The 17,075-nt window shown below is 42.3% G+C and overlaps 1 protein-coding gene across 3 annotated transcripts in view; it reads left to right on the forward strand.

Moving 5' to 3' along the window:
• The first annotated feature begins 1,750 nt into the window (after positions 1 to 1,750).
• Positions 1,751 to 17,075, forward strand: part of Mapk6 (mitogen-activated protein kinase 6) — a 31,653-nt gene continuing 16,328 nt past the window's right edge. The window contains exon 1 of one of the 3 annotated variants that reach the window (XM_020162045.2): positions 1,751 to 1,912. The gene's annotated coding sequence lies outside the window, so the exon portion shown is untranslated. The other 2 variants (XM_074065958.1, XM_020162046.2) reach the window with 2 other exon arrangements.

Consider the following 17,075-nt stretch of genomic DNA (forward strand, 5'->3'; position numbering starts at 1 on the left):
GTGACTTTAATTCCAAGAAATTCTTGCCCAAGAAGATGAAGTTGCAAATATTTTATTGCAGTTTCAGAAACTTCCTCAATCCACTTATAGGAAGAGTACATTACTGAACTCATCTGGGCACACAACCCTCCTTTTCCCCCCAAGGTTACTGGGCTTTACCAGTAACTCTTCCAGGTTTGCTTCAAAATTCTCCTCTCCTGTCTACCCACTAATGTATCACTTAGTAGCCCCATCTCAATCAGGTCCCCTCATTGAAAGCTCTTTAATGTTTTTTGTTTTTAGAGACAGGGTGTCACTATGTAGGCCAGGCTGACCCTGAACTTTTGCTCTTCCAGCCTCTGCCTCCTGAATGCTGGGATTATAGACCTGCATTACCATGTCCAGCTGAAAAAGCTGTCTTAAACCAGATCCTCCAAATCTTTTAATTACCCTACTCTGATCTCTTTTGTAATGCTACAATGACTGTTAATTCTTGGTCTCTCTAACTGCTATAAGCTTGGCTTTGCATTACCAATAGGTTATTTTGATGGTCTTTACTGAAGGCAGTGGTGATACTATATTATAAACTTCTGAGGGAAGTCATAGTGCTTGGTATTTATTGCTCTGCCCTTAGATCAAATATTGACAGAAGGGGGAGGTGAAAGAGTTCCTGCACAGCAGGAAGAAAGATGTCTTGGGGAGCTGGAGGAGCCCAGAGAAAGGGCAGTAGAGCTGGACACTGGTCTTAGGTAGGAAGTTGGCTGCAGAGTGTGGCATCCACAAATCAGAGTTCTTGCTGTTTAACAAGTCTTTCTCTTGGAGTTATTAACTCATCCCCTCCTCTTCACACCTGGTACTCAGACGGTGTTATTTTAAATATAAAAAATATACGGGTGTGATGGTATATGCCTGTCATCCCAGCACTCTGGAGTCTGAGGCCAGCTTGGGCTACAGAGTGAAACTGTTACACACACACACACACACACACACACACGTAACTTCATCCCAATCACTTAACTTCAAGTCATTATGGCGACCTTTGTCGAGGTGTTTGCTTCACTCTTGAAGATGCACATAATGGATACCAGACTACTCTATGTATGTCTGGTCCTCTTCAAGACAGTACTATCACTGAAAATATATGCCGACCTTAGCTCTAGTTTCATAAATACTCACTTACTTTTCACAGGCCTCAGTAAGCCACGAGGAGTAAAATATGCCTTTACTCAAGACGTGGGCCCAAGGAACCACCAATCCCTTTCCCGCCGCATCCCACGGTACATCCCTTCCAAACTCAAACCGGCCTGGGCCTGATCCTTCAACAATCCAGCTACTCCCTAGCCTGCCAGTCTTTGCGTCCTCTCCTCTCCCTCGCCTCCTCTGCTTAGGTTGGCTCCTTCGGGAACCAGAGGAAAGGCCACCCGCGCGGACCTCCCCTAGCGGTAGTATTTTCTTTTTGAGCTTGGGTCTCGCCAACTTTGCCTGGGCTGGCCTGCAAGTCGCCTCCGGGGTAGCTGGAATCCGGAGCATGGAGGGGCAGGTAACTGAGCAGAGGGCCTCCTCCGTCCTCCTCCCCGCCGGCCTGCAGGCACAGCCCACGCGAGGCAGCCCATGAGCCCGCGTGCAGCTCCCACCGCCCCTGCAGCGCGCCCAGCCCAGTCACGGGCGTTGGAAATTCCGGCGCGTGCAAGCGCGCTGGGCCGGGCGGGGGCGGGGGAACCCGTGGAGTGAGCCTGTGACGTAAGGGGGCGTGCCACCCCCGAGACCCCGCCCCCTCTCCTCGCCCTCTCTCGCGGGTCGGGGTTACATGGCGGCGACTGCGGCAAAGCGAGAGCCTCGGAGACGCCGCTGCCGCCAGCACAGCCGGAGACCAGAGCCGACCCTGGGGGCTATCCGCGGGCCCCGCACTCCCTCGATGAGTCGGAGAAGTCCCGTGAGTGTGTGTGTGTGTGTGTGTAACGTGTGCGGGGCGCGCCGCGGGGCGGCTCGGGAGGGCGCCGCGGCGGGCCCGGCGGCGGTGGAGGAGCCGGCTCCCTCCTCCATTGTGTGTGACCCTCCGGCGGCCGCCGCTCAACAAAGGCGCTTTTGTTCCGTCTCCCGCCCGCCCCCGGTCCGCCCGTCCGCCCGCTCGCTCGCTCGCTGGGGCCTGGCCGGCTCGGGCCGGCGGCCGTGGCGGGCCGGGGTCCCCCGCGTGGGGCTGGCGGCACGGCCGGCGCGCCCCTCCCACCCGGCACGCCCCTCGCCGGGCCGCGCCGCGCCGCGTGCCTGGGGGCCTGCTCGCCGGCTGCCCCGCCGTCCGTCAGCTCGCGCCGGGCTCCGCGGGTTCGAAGCCCCTCCGGATAGGCGGGCGGGCAGGCTTGCGGGACGAGCGAGGGCGGCGGCCCTGGAGCGCGAGGGGGCGCGGAGTTTCGCCGGCTGGCTCGCTGCCTGCAGAACGCTCCCGCGTCTCCTCCCATCCCGCCCCGGTGACTCGGCCTCAGCTGACTCGGTCTGGCCGGGCAAAGTCTCCGCCGGACTCGCGAATTGCGGAGCGCGCAGCGCGCACCCGGCGCGTCCCGGAGCCCCGAAGTCCGCCCAAGTTTTGAGTGTGACCACACGTGAGGTACTGGACCCGTGTCCGAGACGGAGTTCCCGACGCCCCCCGCCTCCCCCGCGCCCCCTGCAGCCTGGCCTTGGCTGCTTCCCGGACGCTAAGGGGGTGGCTTACAAAAAAGCACCCAGTGTGGGCGATCGTTGTCACTTTGCTCAGAATGGCCTCCTGACTTTGCTGTGCCTCGGAATCCGACTTGTGAGTTGTGTTGAAAAGTAGAAGTGTCGTGGCCGCCTTTTGTTCCCCAGCTCGTGCTGGGACCGCTGGTTCAGGTGCATGAGGACCTTTGTGCATGTAGCAAGAGCTGCTTCATTCCTTCCCTGTTGTGTTTTTTCCCTGGCTTGCTCATTAGAAAAGATCCAGTGAAAGGAACTGGTAAGGTGGAATTAGAAGACTGCTGTTGTTAACGGCAGACTTTTGTTCATTGCTAAAAATGCCCGTAAGTCAGATTCAGTGTTAACTTTTTTATGGATCTAGATGATTCGTCAGAGGGAAAGCATGATCAAATGAAGAGCAGAAAGCTGCAGAGTACTTTTATTCTAGCCTGTTTATTTTCTTTAAAATTCGGATCCTGTCTTTTTTAAACGCTGGACAGAATGATCTGACTGGAAGAATGTAGGGTCTAAATAGAACCTGGCCCTGAAAGAGAACTGACTTTAGAGTTACTTCTTAGAAATGTCACATTTTAGTATTTGAAAAGTACTGTCGTTAGCCAGTAGTTAGACACGTTTATGAGGGGTTTCCCATGTGCTAGGGAGTATGAAGTCCTTTCACGTGTATGTTACATCAGTTAATATAATGATGACCTTGTCAAACTTGTAAAATTGCTTATTGGTACCTTGATAGATCCAATAGTTGCAGCCGTATAGGAAGTAAACCAGATTTGATTGAACAGGATGTATTTTATCCCCTATATGTTACTGTTCAGAAAAAAGAAAAGAAAAATAAAAAACCCTGGAAAAAGAGTTCTTTTTTCCCCCCGGTGCTGGGGTTGAACTCAGGGCTTACACCTTGAGCCACTCCACCATCCCTTTTTTGTGAAGGATTTTTTCAAGATAGGGTCTCGCGGAACTATTTGCTCGGGTTGGCTTTGAACCGCGATCGCCCTGATCTCTGCCTCCAGAGTAGCTAGGATTACAGACGCGCAAGCCACCGGCACCGGACTGAGAATTGTTAAAACAACAACAACAAAACTGTAGATGGTGAAGATCTTTTGGATTTGAGTTCTTTGCAGAGCACGATTTAAAGTAACCTGCCCACTTTCTGTGATTGAAAAAGAATGTAGAGAAGCCGGATTTGAAGAGCAGTTAATTTTACAATGGAAAAAGCTCATATTCTAATGACCAGTGTTAGCAGGAAAGCTTTGTAGCTTTTACATAAGTTCCTGTAGGTAGCTTCGTGAGAACCACCCCTGACAAACCCTAAAGTTTGCTGACTCAGGGTAGGTTTTGAAGGGGATGGGGTCGGGTAGGAGGAAGCTTGGGAGTGCTGCTGCAAGTTGAGTTGAGGATGACTCATCCTGCCCACGACTGCTACGTGGCTCGCTTTTTTTTTATACAGCTTTTTTTTTTTAATGATAGGCTAAAATGTTTTTGTCCATATTATAATTCTCTCCTCTGAAAAGGAACAACAGTTTCTCTAACAAAGTAATGGCTTCTTAAGTTGCATTTGAAAAGGATACTACATACCTTGCAGGTGAAATTGTGCAACATTTGTTAAGAGAAAAGGGTAAAGTCAGTTGCTGGTCAGTTGCTGAAATTGTTTGGCACTAACAGTTCTTTGGCTACTAATAACAAAGATTTGTTACAGGTTATTTGTAAAAGACAGACAGTACTATATCATGTTGATAGAAATTGGCCTTATGTTATTCATTGATTGCATAGAAGTTATCTGTAATATCTAGAAATTATTGGCTTAAAGTTGTAAAATCTTTGCCAACAGAGTTAAATATTTAACCAGATATAGCTCTGAACCTGAGCATTTCACTATGGTGGAAAACATGATTGTACATAGTACTTTCTTATGAGCTATGTGAATTTTCTTTTTAATAAAGACTAGTTGAAGTGTAGGTATTGTATGGGTACTGCTTTTAATCAGTGTTTTTAAATGTAAGCTGAATGTACAATTCTAAATTTAGAACTAAACTTGGTAATAAGACAGATACTTTGATCTTAAAACAGCCAACATTTAAACAATTGACTTAAAACAAGATTGAGGGGAAAAAAAAAGAAAAGATTGAGAATGAAAATGAGAAGGAAAAAAAACCACCTCTCTACCCTCTTAATTTTTCTGTGTATACTGTTTGTTCTCTCAAAGTGATTTATTTGAGAAGTTTTGTGGGCAGTAGTGTGTATTCTTAATGTGCGCTATATCTTTGGAGGCATTTTGAAATTCTGTTGCATACTTTTTTACATTAAAAGAATTTTAATAAGGTTTAACTTAAGACTAAAAAAAATTTCCTAAAGGAAATATAAAAGGACTGAAGATTTTCAAGCATCACATTTTAGAAGTTAAACATATATGTATGCATTTATTTATTTTGAAGCAGCGGAGATTGAACTCAGGGCCTACATCTTGAGGCACTCCACCAGCCCTTTTTTTGATGGGTTTTTTTGAGATAGGTCTCCTAAACTGTTTACCTGCACTGGCACCTGCAGTGCGCAGCTGAACATGTATTTCTAATGGAGGTTTTTTTTGTTTTTCTTTTGGTGGTACTGGGGTTTGAACTCAGGGCCCCACACTAGTTAAGCAGGCATTCTACCACTGAGTCTCTCTGCCAGTTCTTTTTTGTGTTGGGTATTTTCAAGATAGAATCTCATGAGCTATTTGCCTAGGTTCACTTCGAACCTCAATCTTCCTGATCTCTGCCTCCCCAGGAGCTAGGATTACAAGTGTGAGCCACTGGTGCCAGACTTTTTTTTTTAAATATAGGTAATTAACTGTCGTGCATAATTCAGAACTTAAAAGCCAATCGGATAGCTTAACCTGTCTTCTTTCTCAAAGATCCTGCTTTATAAGAGGGTGAGCTATCTCACAATTGCTATCCAGTTCCTTGTTGACATTGCCAGCAAGCAGCCTTTGCTAAAATAGAAACATGCCTCTACAGTCAGTTCTGTGCAGCATTGTGCTGCCCTCCCATTAGTTTCTTCAGCCTTCCTGGTGGGCTGTTAGGTTACACTACAGCCAACCTGTAGTGGTGATTTTGGTCAATTTTATTGCTGAGTGCCCTGACACATTAAAAATACAAAACAGCAGAAACAGTACTGCAGTTAACAGCTGCTTCCATGGAGCTGCTTTTGTATGGAGCAGATGCTTTTGAAGTCACAGTGATATGGGCTGAGTCTAGCATTGTTTCTTTTTCCCCTTCCATGAATTGCATATTTGGAAAATATATAGTGTGTCCTTCTGATAGAGGGTTTGTTGTTGTTGTTTTTTAAAGGTTCAGTTTGTAAAGGAGGCATCCCTTTTAAGTCCATTTTTAAGAAGTTTTACAGAGAAGGGCTGGGGCTGGCTCAAGTGGTAGAGCACCTGCCTAGCAAGCACATGACCCTGAGTTCAAACCCCAGTACCACCAAAAACATAATAAAGTTTTAAGGAGATATAGCAAATCACATTTTCCCATTGATTTTCACTTAAACTCAGTATTTTTATTTTTACTTTTGAATGGAAAAAATGGTATCACAAAAATGTGAAAAAAATTTGTTTGTTAGGATCCTAACATTTACTTCAGGTACATCTTTGCAAAGTGTGGAAATCTATATGTCTTTAATTCTGTACCACCATAAAGTGTAAAATGTTAGTGCCCTCTGTCAGCTCCTTCAGCCTGTTTTGTGGGCTGTTACATTAGCTCACATGTAGTGTGCTGATTATGGTCAGTTATCTTGGTTAGTGCTCTGAGACTTCACAAGGCAAAATAATGTCCATGACTGAGAGGAGTCACTGACATTATTTTGCTTCACATACATCATTTGACAGTTTAGGAAACTAAGGCCCAAAGTGATCTAAGATACTGAAATTGAAAGTGTGGTTCCTAGATCAATGGTATTAACATTACTTGAGTACTTGTTAGAGGTATAGAGTCTAGATTTTATCTCAGACATACTGAGTTAGAATATCCATTTTAACAAGATTCTCAGGTGATATAAATATCCATTCAGTTGGAAAAGCACTGCTAAGTGATGCATGTGGTTGCTCAGCTAGCTAGTGACTGATTTGGAAAGCTTAGGTCTGTGATTTGCTCTTTCTACTGGTCCTTTTGAAAAAAGTTAATGGAAAGTTGAGGATCTAATCTTTATCCAATAGAACTTTCTGTAATGATGGAATGTTCTGTGCTGTCCAGGGAGGCAGCAGCTAGCCATGTGTGTTAAGTACTTTACATGTGACTAGTGTGTCTGAGAGACTGAATTTTTTACTTACTTTATGTTTAAATAGCTGCATGTAGCTAGTGGCTGCCATTTTGAAAAGCACAGATCTAGATGATCTTTACCCACTAAATTTGACATCATCTAAAATAATTTAATAACTAGATTGAGTTTAATAATTTCCCCTCTTTATGTAAAAATTGGAGAGATGATAGGTTTTTGATTTATTTTTTCTAATATTCCTAGATATTTTAGTAGTTATTAAAAAGTGGTGCCAGTTTCCTAATTCATATTCGTGCTGTATCTATCTTATGATAGATAACCTAAGTTGTAAGAATGTGTATTTCTTCCTGTAGTCTCAGTAAAAGTATTTTTATTTGGCTTTAAAAAATGAAAAGTGAGAAATAAAAGTCACAAAGTAGATCTAGAGTCAGTTTATCAAAAGACAGAATGCTAAGAAAAAGAAAAGTGGTTAGGTTTTTCTTAATTATTTTGTGGATAGCATTGGTAGTTTTTGCCTTTGGCTTAGTATCCCTGTGCTTGTTAGTACTTGTATATAACTGCCAGACTGATTTGCCATTTATGTTATTTCCGGTGCAGGAACTGAGTGGTTCTTAACCTCCACTTTATTCTAACAGATTGGCTTGAGTCTACATCCTGGTATTTGTAGATGATTTCATGAGGTTGCTTTATCTTTTGGAGCATCATTGCTCTTGTTTGTAAAATGAGATAAAGTTTTGGTTAGGAGTAACAAATAATTTGTCATTTAGAAAATGTCTGGCACACAATAGATATTCAGTAAAATATGAGTTAACCTACTCTCTTTTTCCTGCTTGGCTTTTATAGTCTTGTGTAATTTAATTTTGAGCTTGAGATTTCAGCTAGGCTTCATACTTGTTCTGACTTTAAGTCCTGTTGCTCTGTACCAGTTACTGTAATTTCATGCCTTCCTTCATTCTTATTGTGTCCCTTGTAGATAGCTCCACTTGTGCTCTGGATTCCTTCTCTTGTGTTCATTCTTTAAGGACTTCTTTTTGCCTGCATCTTGAATTTTCCCCTTTATGTTGGATCATCTTTATTAGTATGCAAATGTGCTCTAGAGTTGTATTGTCCAGTAGCGACATGTAAATATTTTAATGATATTTATTTATTTGACTCTGGGCCTTGTGCGTGGTAAGCAGTACCATTGAGCTATTCCCCCAGCCAAAAGTTAATTTTTTAAGAATTCACTTCCTAAATGAACCAAGCCTTGTATGCACATATGAATAATAAAAGAAAAATAAAAAAAAAAAGAATGGTACCAGAAAAAAAAAAAAAAAGAATTCACCACTTCCTCAGTCCTGTCAGTCATATTTTAGTTATTCGGTAGACATATGTGGAAATGGCTACCCTATTGGGCAGTACAGATACAGAATAACTTTATCATTACAGAAAGTACCACTGGACAGTGCTAGTGAAGTTCCTACTTTATTTTTAAATTTTTCTAGGTATTTCCTTTGAATGAATTGACCATTACCTTTCCAAAGTTTTGAAATGGCCAACAAAGCATAGAAAGACATTTCTTTTCTTTCTTTCTTTCTTTTTTTTTTTTAAATTGTTGTGCTTGGTGGGGGTACACTGTGGGATTTGCAAAAGTTCTTAGAATATATCATACTTGAATCCACCCTCTCTACCCTCTCCTTTATCCCTCCTTTTCCCCCTCAACCCCATTCCTGGAACAGTTTCAACAGGTCTCATTTTTCCATTTACATACATGTATACACAGTGTTTGCACCACATTCAAGCAGATTTTCAATATTTGTCCTTGTGCGCTCTCTCCACTTCCCTTTGTTCTGTAACGTAGTCCAGACTGGTTTCTGGTTTTCATTATTTATAGTGATTCAGCCATCATTCTTACTATTCTTCCCCAGGAACTGTTTTGTCTCTTTCCCCTGGTTGATTTTAAGACTTGTTCTTTGTTTTCCAGCAGTGTGGCTATGAACTGCATAGGGATGGGTCTCTTTTTATTTACCCTACTTGGGGTTCATTGAGTTTTTGCATCTGTGAATTGAGGTCTTTTGTCAGTTTTGGAAAGTTTCTGTTACTTTTTTTTTTTTTTTTTTTGTGGTACTGGGGTTTGAACTCAGGCCTTTGTGCTTGTTAGGCAGACACTCTACAACTTGAACTATGCCTCCAGCCCATCTTACTCTGACCCTATTTTGGAAAAAATAGGGTCTCACCTTTTGCCTACGCCAGCCTGGACCCTGATCCTCATGTTTTAAGCTTCCTGACATAGCCAGGATGACAGGTATGCACCACCACACCCCACTGTTTTCTGTTGAGATGGGGCCTGGAGACCTTTTTGGCCCTGGCTGGCCTAGAACCATGATTCTCCAGATCTTAGCCTTCTGGGTAGCTTGGGATGACAGGCACTGCCTTCACACGCAGCTTCTGTTATTTCTTTACAATCATCTGAAGTCCCATCAGTTTTTGAACCTTGGTGCTCTGTTTTCTAGCCAACCTGCCAGCTCTTTGTACTGGGAAATTTTCTTTGCTTTCCAGTCCTAATCCCACCTTTTCCTTACCTTGTGTTTTTGTCCTATTTCTTTGACCCAGTCTTAGGAGGAATATCTAATATTCTGAAGATTGAGAATGCTGCACGTTGTTTATTTCATGTTTCCTGTCCTGCCCTCACCTTCACAGAACAGCTACCTTGGGCATGGTAGAAGGCCCACAGTTTGTTTCATAGGATTCTCTCTCAGCTTTCTTGCCTTGTCCTCTGTCTTTTGCACTCACTAAAGACCCATGGAAAAGAGTTGGCTTATAGGATGACCTTTTTTGAATTCTCATCTGTTGTCTGAGTCCACATGTATCCATTAAATGTTCATTTTAAGTCTGGTTGATTTCTTCTTAATCCCGTCAGTGGAAAATTCCACTGCTTTGCAGGAGTGACAGTAACCATGGTCTCTTCTCTCTCTCTCTTTTTTTTTTCTTTGCGGGGTGGCAGGGGAAGAGGGGGAGTGTTGAGACAGGGTCTGGCTCTATAGCCCAGGCTGGCTTCAAACTCACTTTATAGTCGGGGCTGACCCTGAACTTATGCTCTTCCTGACTCAGATTCCCAAGTGCTGGGGTTACAGGCCTACGCCACCATTCCTGATGTGGTCTCTTCCCTTCTGAAAGGCTTGACATTTTCTGGAATTTAGCTTATTTAGGTTTCTTTGCATCTTTAGCGCTCTGTTTTTTTTTTTTTTTAACTATGATTTTGTAGTTTATCCATCTTGTGGTTTGTAGAGCAAGAGTATTGATGTTTTGTTACTTTTTGCTTTTTAATCAGAAGTGAAAATGCTGAGCCTTTCATCAAAATTATATTTTCAGAGCTGACAGATCTAGAAATGTGAAATTCTTTGTTCAACTAATTTAGCCACAGATCCTGGAGTATACTCCAGATCTCATGGTCTGTTCCAGGATCATGCTTTATTTCAGTAGAGCTAACTTTTAGTGTGGATCTGATAGAAAGCATACTACTTTTTTTTTTTTTTTTTAAGTCTTGCAAGATTTCAGGTCTAGAGAAAATGAGAAACAAAGTAGGCAGGATATTCCAGAAAAATTGCATGGCACTTTGAACAATTTTTTAAAAAGGGAATCTCCGGGCCTAGTGTTGTTCTCAAGTGGTAGAGCACCTGCCTAGCAAGCATGAGGCCCCCAAGTGTAACCTTCCCCCGCCCTGTAATGCCAAAAACAAAGAAAAAAAATGGAATCTCCAACTAGCCATATGGTTTCCTCCATTTGAAGTGTTTTGTTGGGCCTTGCATACCTCATCTTCAGAACCTCACTAGGGTTCCCTCAGAATAGCAGTTAGATTTGATTTTCAGTCTGGACAGTTAGCGTGCTACATGTCATAGATCCTGCTAGGATGAACTGAAGATTAGTAAAATGAGAGTAGTGTCAAGGTCTTGCACAGCTTGGGTATTTCATGGGCTGATATAAGTCTTTTTTACAGAGTCCTTCTTGTCTGGTCACATAGGATACTAATTCAGTGACTCAGTCCCTCCTTACCACCTAAGCACAATAAAAGAGAGCTTAAGTGTTTTTGAGGGGGTGAAACCAACTGCTTTTTTTGTAGTGTTCCAGACCTGTGTGTTCACCATAGAGGGAGGCTCCTGATGGAATGCCTGCAAAGGAAACTGCTTTTTCTATATCTAGGAATTGTCACTGATATTCCCTGTGGTGGTTTAGATTCTGAAAAAATTGAGGATAGGGCTTATTTTCTCCAAAATTTTCTACCACCAAGTAGAATACCAGTTACTAGATACTATGCTTTGAAAAAATGCATAGTCTCAAACCTTGTAATTTATAATAAACAGCTACAAAAGAGGGGAGGGCAGTGGTGCCTTGGAAAACGAAGAGTAGAAGATCTGAAGAATTAGATTAGATTGAGGAAGGCTGACAAAGACAAGGGAATGAGAAAGCTAAAAGAAAAAAAAAAGGAGAAGGAAAAGTAACGTTGAGTTGGGCAGGGAGAAATCTGTAGTGTGCTATTGTGTTCCTGTGAAGTCAGGATTGCAAAAAAAAAAATTTTATCTCTGTTACATCTTAACACCCAAGTAAGCATTCAATAAAATTTTGCCCAATGAAAATGGATAGAAAAATTGAATCTATTTTAGTCAGAGCTGTTAAAACGTTTATCTTGGTTCTCTTTGCTTCTAAGTTCATGTTGGGATTACATTTGCCAGGTCACAGGTGTGACCACGTGACTGCTTTGGTCAATAGAATGTGAGTAACAGGTGTGTCATTTTTGGTTGGAAGCTTTTAATGCTAGTTAACTATTCCCACTTCCTCATTTCTCTGGTACACTGAGTGTCAGTAGTAGAGATGGTAGCTTCTTCAACAGCTCAGCTAACAACTAGGCTGAACTTGTGGCATGATTGCAGTCTTCAAATGTCCAAGGTTTTTGAAGAGACTGCCCACATCTCTCCTGCTCTTGTAGTTGCTCCAATGTCCCCTTAACATCAGTTAGGTGAGGAATCTTAGCAATGATGTCTCCATAGAAGGAAGATAGAGACAGAATAAAGGGATATTATAATTATTTTTAAATCTCCAGCCATAAGTTTATAAAAGGGCCTATTTGTTTAATGTAAGTGCTAGGGGAAAAAATTTGGCCTGTGCTTTTGTGGATCATAGACTTAAAAAAAAATTTTTTTTGAGACAAGGTCTTGCTATGTAGTCCAGGCTATTCTCCATCAAACTCCCTATGTAGCCATGGTTGGTCTCAAAGACAATATGGGAGATTGAACTCAGGCTAAGTGGCTTACCACTTGAGCCATGCCCCCAGTACCTTTTGGTTTTAGTTTGTTTTTCAGATACCAGGTCCTGCCTTTATCCTCAGCCTGTTAATCTCCTACCTCTACCACTTGAGTAATTGGGATTACAGGAATGAGCCATTACACTTGGCAGGTCATATGATGTTTACAATTGAGAGCATCTTTATAGATTCTTTAATTATTTTATCTGTTCTGTGAGGTTTTAATATTCCAGTATGGATCACTTATAGTAAGCAGCAACTAGAAAATGAGCAATAATTTTTTTAAAAAAAAGAGCTGGACCCAGTCTCCTGTGCCTATAGTCTCTGCTACTTGGGCAGCTGAGGCAGGGGCATCACTTGAGTCCAGGGGCTCAGGGCCATCTTGAACAACACAGCAAGACTCCATCTCTTAAGGGAAGAAAGAAAAGAAAATATATAATGGTATGTGTTTTGAAGTGGCTTTTTGAGTAAAGACAAAGGAAAAACCCGAATGCAAAATACATTAGGCAGGCATTCAGGCAGTTAGAGGGTAGTTGGTGGTGGTAGGATGCCTTGTTTTTCTTTTTTCTGTGTTTCGTGGTGCTGGAGATGGAGCCCAGGGCCTCATGCTACACAAGCACTCTACAAATGGGCTGTGTCCTCATCCCCTTGTGTTTTGTTTTTAAGTTGTTGGAAGCTTTGTAGTCACCCATCTTTCTTTGACTTTGAAAGTTTTATCTCTGTAGCTAAGAGTAGTTGCCGAAACTGCACTAAGCAAAGTTGTTTGTTTTTTTTTTTTTCCCCGCTACTCTGGGGTTGAACTCAGGGGTTCCCCCTGGCTAGGTAGGCATGCCACCTCTTGAGCCACTCTGCCAGTACTTTTTGCATTGGTTGTTTTTGAGCTAGAGTTTTGGTCTCTTTATGCCTGGGCTGGCTTGGACTGTCATCCTCCTATTTGTGTTTCTCAGAGAAGGTGAGATCACAAGTGCACATGCCACCTCACACAGCTTTTGGTTGAAATGGGGTCTTGTGAACTTTTTGTCTGGGCTGGCCTCTAACCATGATCTTCAGCACCTAGCTTTGGTGTTTTAATTCTAAGGCCTTCCTTTCCCTAGGTTCCCTAGATTAGTCACCAGTACTAGTTTGCATGACTGTCCTTCTTGAGGTGCAAATCCTAAAAGGGGTCTGTGATAACTCTTAGAGCCATTTTACCTTCGGAGTGGGGCTTTTTCAGGAATGCATGTGAATAAGCTAAGCTAGAGCTCTTTACCTTCTGTGCCCTAGGACTTGGTAGCTATAATGAGACTTTGAGACATGATCTTAGGGAAGAGTGACTGTGGTATATCAGTCTCCATGCCAGGGTTGGGAGACAGTTCTAGGTGAATATGAGTAGAGCTTCATCCTTCTCTTCTCTCCAAAAGCAACTGGGTTTTGGCTGAGGAGATGTTAGGCTGGCTGGATTCCAGTTAACTCAAATTACTCATTTGACTCTGGAGAAGAGCAAAATAGTCAGGAGGCTCTGAACAGGCCAGATAACCCACGTCAGCATTTAACCTGAGAAGCAGCAGAGTGAAGGTGGAAGAGAAAACTAGAAAGGAAGCTTTACCTAAGGCCCTTACCTCAGGCTGTCTTTGCACATCCAGACTTCCTTTTTGATATGGACCGTATTGTTTCTAGTTAGAATAAAAGGAAATCCAGTTTCTATAGAATTGGGAGATGCGCCAAAGTTGTTAGCCTTTTATTTCTTTTACATTCTTATAACTTTATGCCCTTAGGCTTGATTCATGGCACCTTGTATTTCTCTTAATGGGGGGATACACCAGATGCCAGAGAGCAGGAGATAATTTAGAGAAGAGAGGAGTGTTTGAGGAAACAGCTGTGGCTAATGTAGGTTCACAAAATGGCCTGTGTAGAACTCTTCTGCTTTGTGGTGAGTCATTGAAAGAAGACCAAAGGTAAAGCAAAAAGTCAGCTTTATTCATACTAGTCATTCTTTGAACTTCATCTTATTCATCAAATTGTTGAAACGACATTGAACCTTCTAATTCAGACTCGATCCTTGTCCGGACATGACAGAATAGGCATTTTTTGGTAGGAATGGATAACATTTATTTGGAGGCAGAAAAAATGGAAAGATTCTGGAAAGGATAATTGTAAGTTATTGTCCTGTCTTTTCTTTTCCTCCATTGAAGGAATGTGCAAAAAGAATATGAAGTTGGCCAGGTGCACAGTGGCTCATACCTTGTAATCCTAGCCACTCTAGAGGCAGTGATTGGGAGGATCAGGCTCAAAGCCAGCCCAGGCAAAAAATTAATGAGCCCCTCCAGTGTCAGTCAATAAACTGGGCCTGGTGGCACCTGCCTTTCTTCTCAGCTATTCAGGAAGTGAAAGAAGGAGTTTCTAGTTCAAGCCACACCCAGGCAAAAACATGAGTTCCTGTCTGAAAAATAACTATAGCAAAAAAGGACTGAGGGCATGGCTTATGGGGTAGAACAGCTGTCTAGTTAAAGTGTGAGGCCCTGAGTTCAAACCCCAGCACCACCAAAACCAAACAAACCCAATTACAGTTTTGTTGATAAACATTACCTCTTTCTTCAGAATGGTTTCAAAGATGATTCAAAGCTCTCAATTTAGTTGTCTTCATCTGAGTCCATAGTGAAGACTGCACATCTCAGCCTAGACAGATAAAAAGCTCCTACCTTCAGCTTTTACCCCCATTCTATCCCTGTAAGTCACCTGAGATTTCTGAAAAGGCATTTATCTTTGCAGTTATTTCTGGTGTGTGATACAGTTTGGTCTCACTAAAATTTAAAGGGGCAAGTGGGCGCTGGTGCTCACTCACATCTGTCCTGAGAGATTTTTTTTTAATCAAGAGCTTATTTACAAATGTTGTTTTTCTATTGTTATTGTTACCATTTTTGTGTGGTGCTGGAGATTGAACCCCCGACCTTGTGCATGCTCAGCTACACCCCCACCCTTTTTTTTTTGAGACCTGGTCTTGCAGTGTAGCTCATGCTGGCCTTGAACTTGAGCTCCTCCTGCCCGTCTCTCCAGTGGTAGAATTACAGGGGTCCCTCATCATGCCTGGTTCACACATTTTAATTTTTTAAATGTTTTACTGCAGAGACTGGTGAGCAACAGAATTTTTAGGAGTTTGCTTTTTCTTTAGCTATTTTCTGAGAAGCAGACAAAAACTTGCCAATGAAAAAATCATCTCTGTTAGAGTAAAACAAAGAAAGTGATTATGTTAGCAGTGTCCTTCACAGTATTAAGCAGATAGAAGAAGCAGTCCCAGGTATTAAAGGAACTGAGGGATAGTATGTATCAGTTTTTATTAAATAAAGCTACATTCTCTCAAATTTATTGGACAATAAGTTGAGTTTACTGAGGGCCAGAATTGTACCTATATTGCTGTCTTTTTTGTTCCTGCTTAGTATATATCTATATATTAAAGAATAAATAAATTGGTGGTCTGATATTATTCTTTCTGCCTACAATGTTTTTATCAGTCAAGAATTCCAACTACCTTATTTTCTGTAATGTCTCATATATGTTAGTGTGCATACAGATCTGCAGATTTGAGGATTGGGCCATTAAGAAGCTGAAAGAACCAAGTCGCCTTTATTTTTTCAGGCTGGCTAGGGAATCATTTACTGGAATTGAATCTGGATTTTTCTCCTGTCCTGTATAGGTTCTTTGTAAAATCATGAAATATTTAAAATGTACAGAGATCAATTTAGGGAACCTTCATATACACAGTATCCAGCTCTATAAACTTATAACAATCTGTCATACTTCCAGTTTTTGGGTTTTGTCGGGGGGGGGGTGGGGGCTGATACTGGGATTTGAATTTGGGTCCTACACCTTTTTTTTATTTTTATTTTTTTTTCATTTTTCTTTTATTATTCATATGTGCATACAAGGCTTGGTTCATTTCTCCCCCCTGCCCCCACCCCCTCCCTTACCACCCACTCTGCCCCCTCCCTCTGCCCTCCCCCCCCTCAATACCCAGCAGAAACTATTTTGCCCTTATTTCTAATTTTGTTGTAGAGAGAGTATAAGCAATAATAGGAAGGAACAAGGGTTTTTGCTGGTTGAGATAAGGATAGCTATACAGGGCATTGACTCACATTGATTTCCTGTGCGTGGGTGTTACCTTCTAGGTTAATTCTTTTTGATCTAACCTTTTCTCTAGTACCTGTTCCCCTTTTCCTATTGGCCTAAGTTGCTTTAAGGTATCTGCTTTAGTTTCTCTGCGTTAAGCCACTCTGCCAGCTCTTTTTTGTAAAGAGTTTTTCGAGATGGGGGTCTCAAGAACTATTTGCCCTGACCAGCTTCGAATGATGATCCTCCTGATCTCTGTCTCCTGTGTAGCTAAGATTCCAGTGTGAACCACTGGCACTCGGCTCTGTTTTAAAAAAGAATAACACTTAAAGACAGATGCCTTACCACCCACACTGATCCTAGTCCTTTCTTCATTTCTCAGGGTAATCATGATGAATTTGGCTTTTTTTTTCTTTTTTTCTTCTGGTGCTGGGATCGAACCCAGGGCCTCACGAATGCTAGGCAAGTGCTGTACCACCGAGCTACATCCCAGCCCTCATGATGAATTTGGTATTTGCAAATCTCATTTTCTTTATACTTTTGCTACCAAAAAATACAGCCATAAAATAGCATTACTTTGCATGTTTTTGAACTGGTTTTAGCACACATATTTCTAATGTGTTTTTGCAGATTTAGGTGTTTTTATTTATTTATTTTTTGGTGGGACTCATGGCTTTGCACTTGCAAAACAGGTGTTCTGCTGCTTGATCCACACCTGCAGTCCAGTTTGCTGTGGTTATTTTGGAGATGGGGGTCTCTTGAACTGTTTCAGTTGGCCTTG

This window comes from Castor canadensis, chromosome 2, assembly GCF_047511655.1.
Source record: "Castor canadensis chromosome 2, mCasCan1.hap1v2, whole genome shotgun sequence".
In the NCBI taxonomy this organism is placed as follows: domain Eukaryota; kingdom Metazoa; phylum Chordata; class Mammalia; order Rodentia; family Castoridae; genus Castor; species Castor canadensis.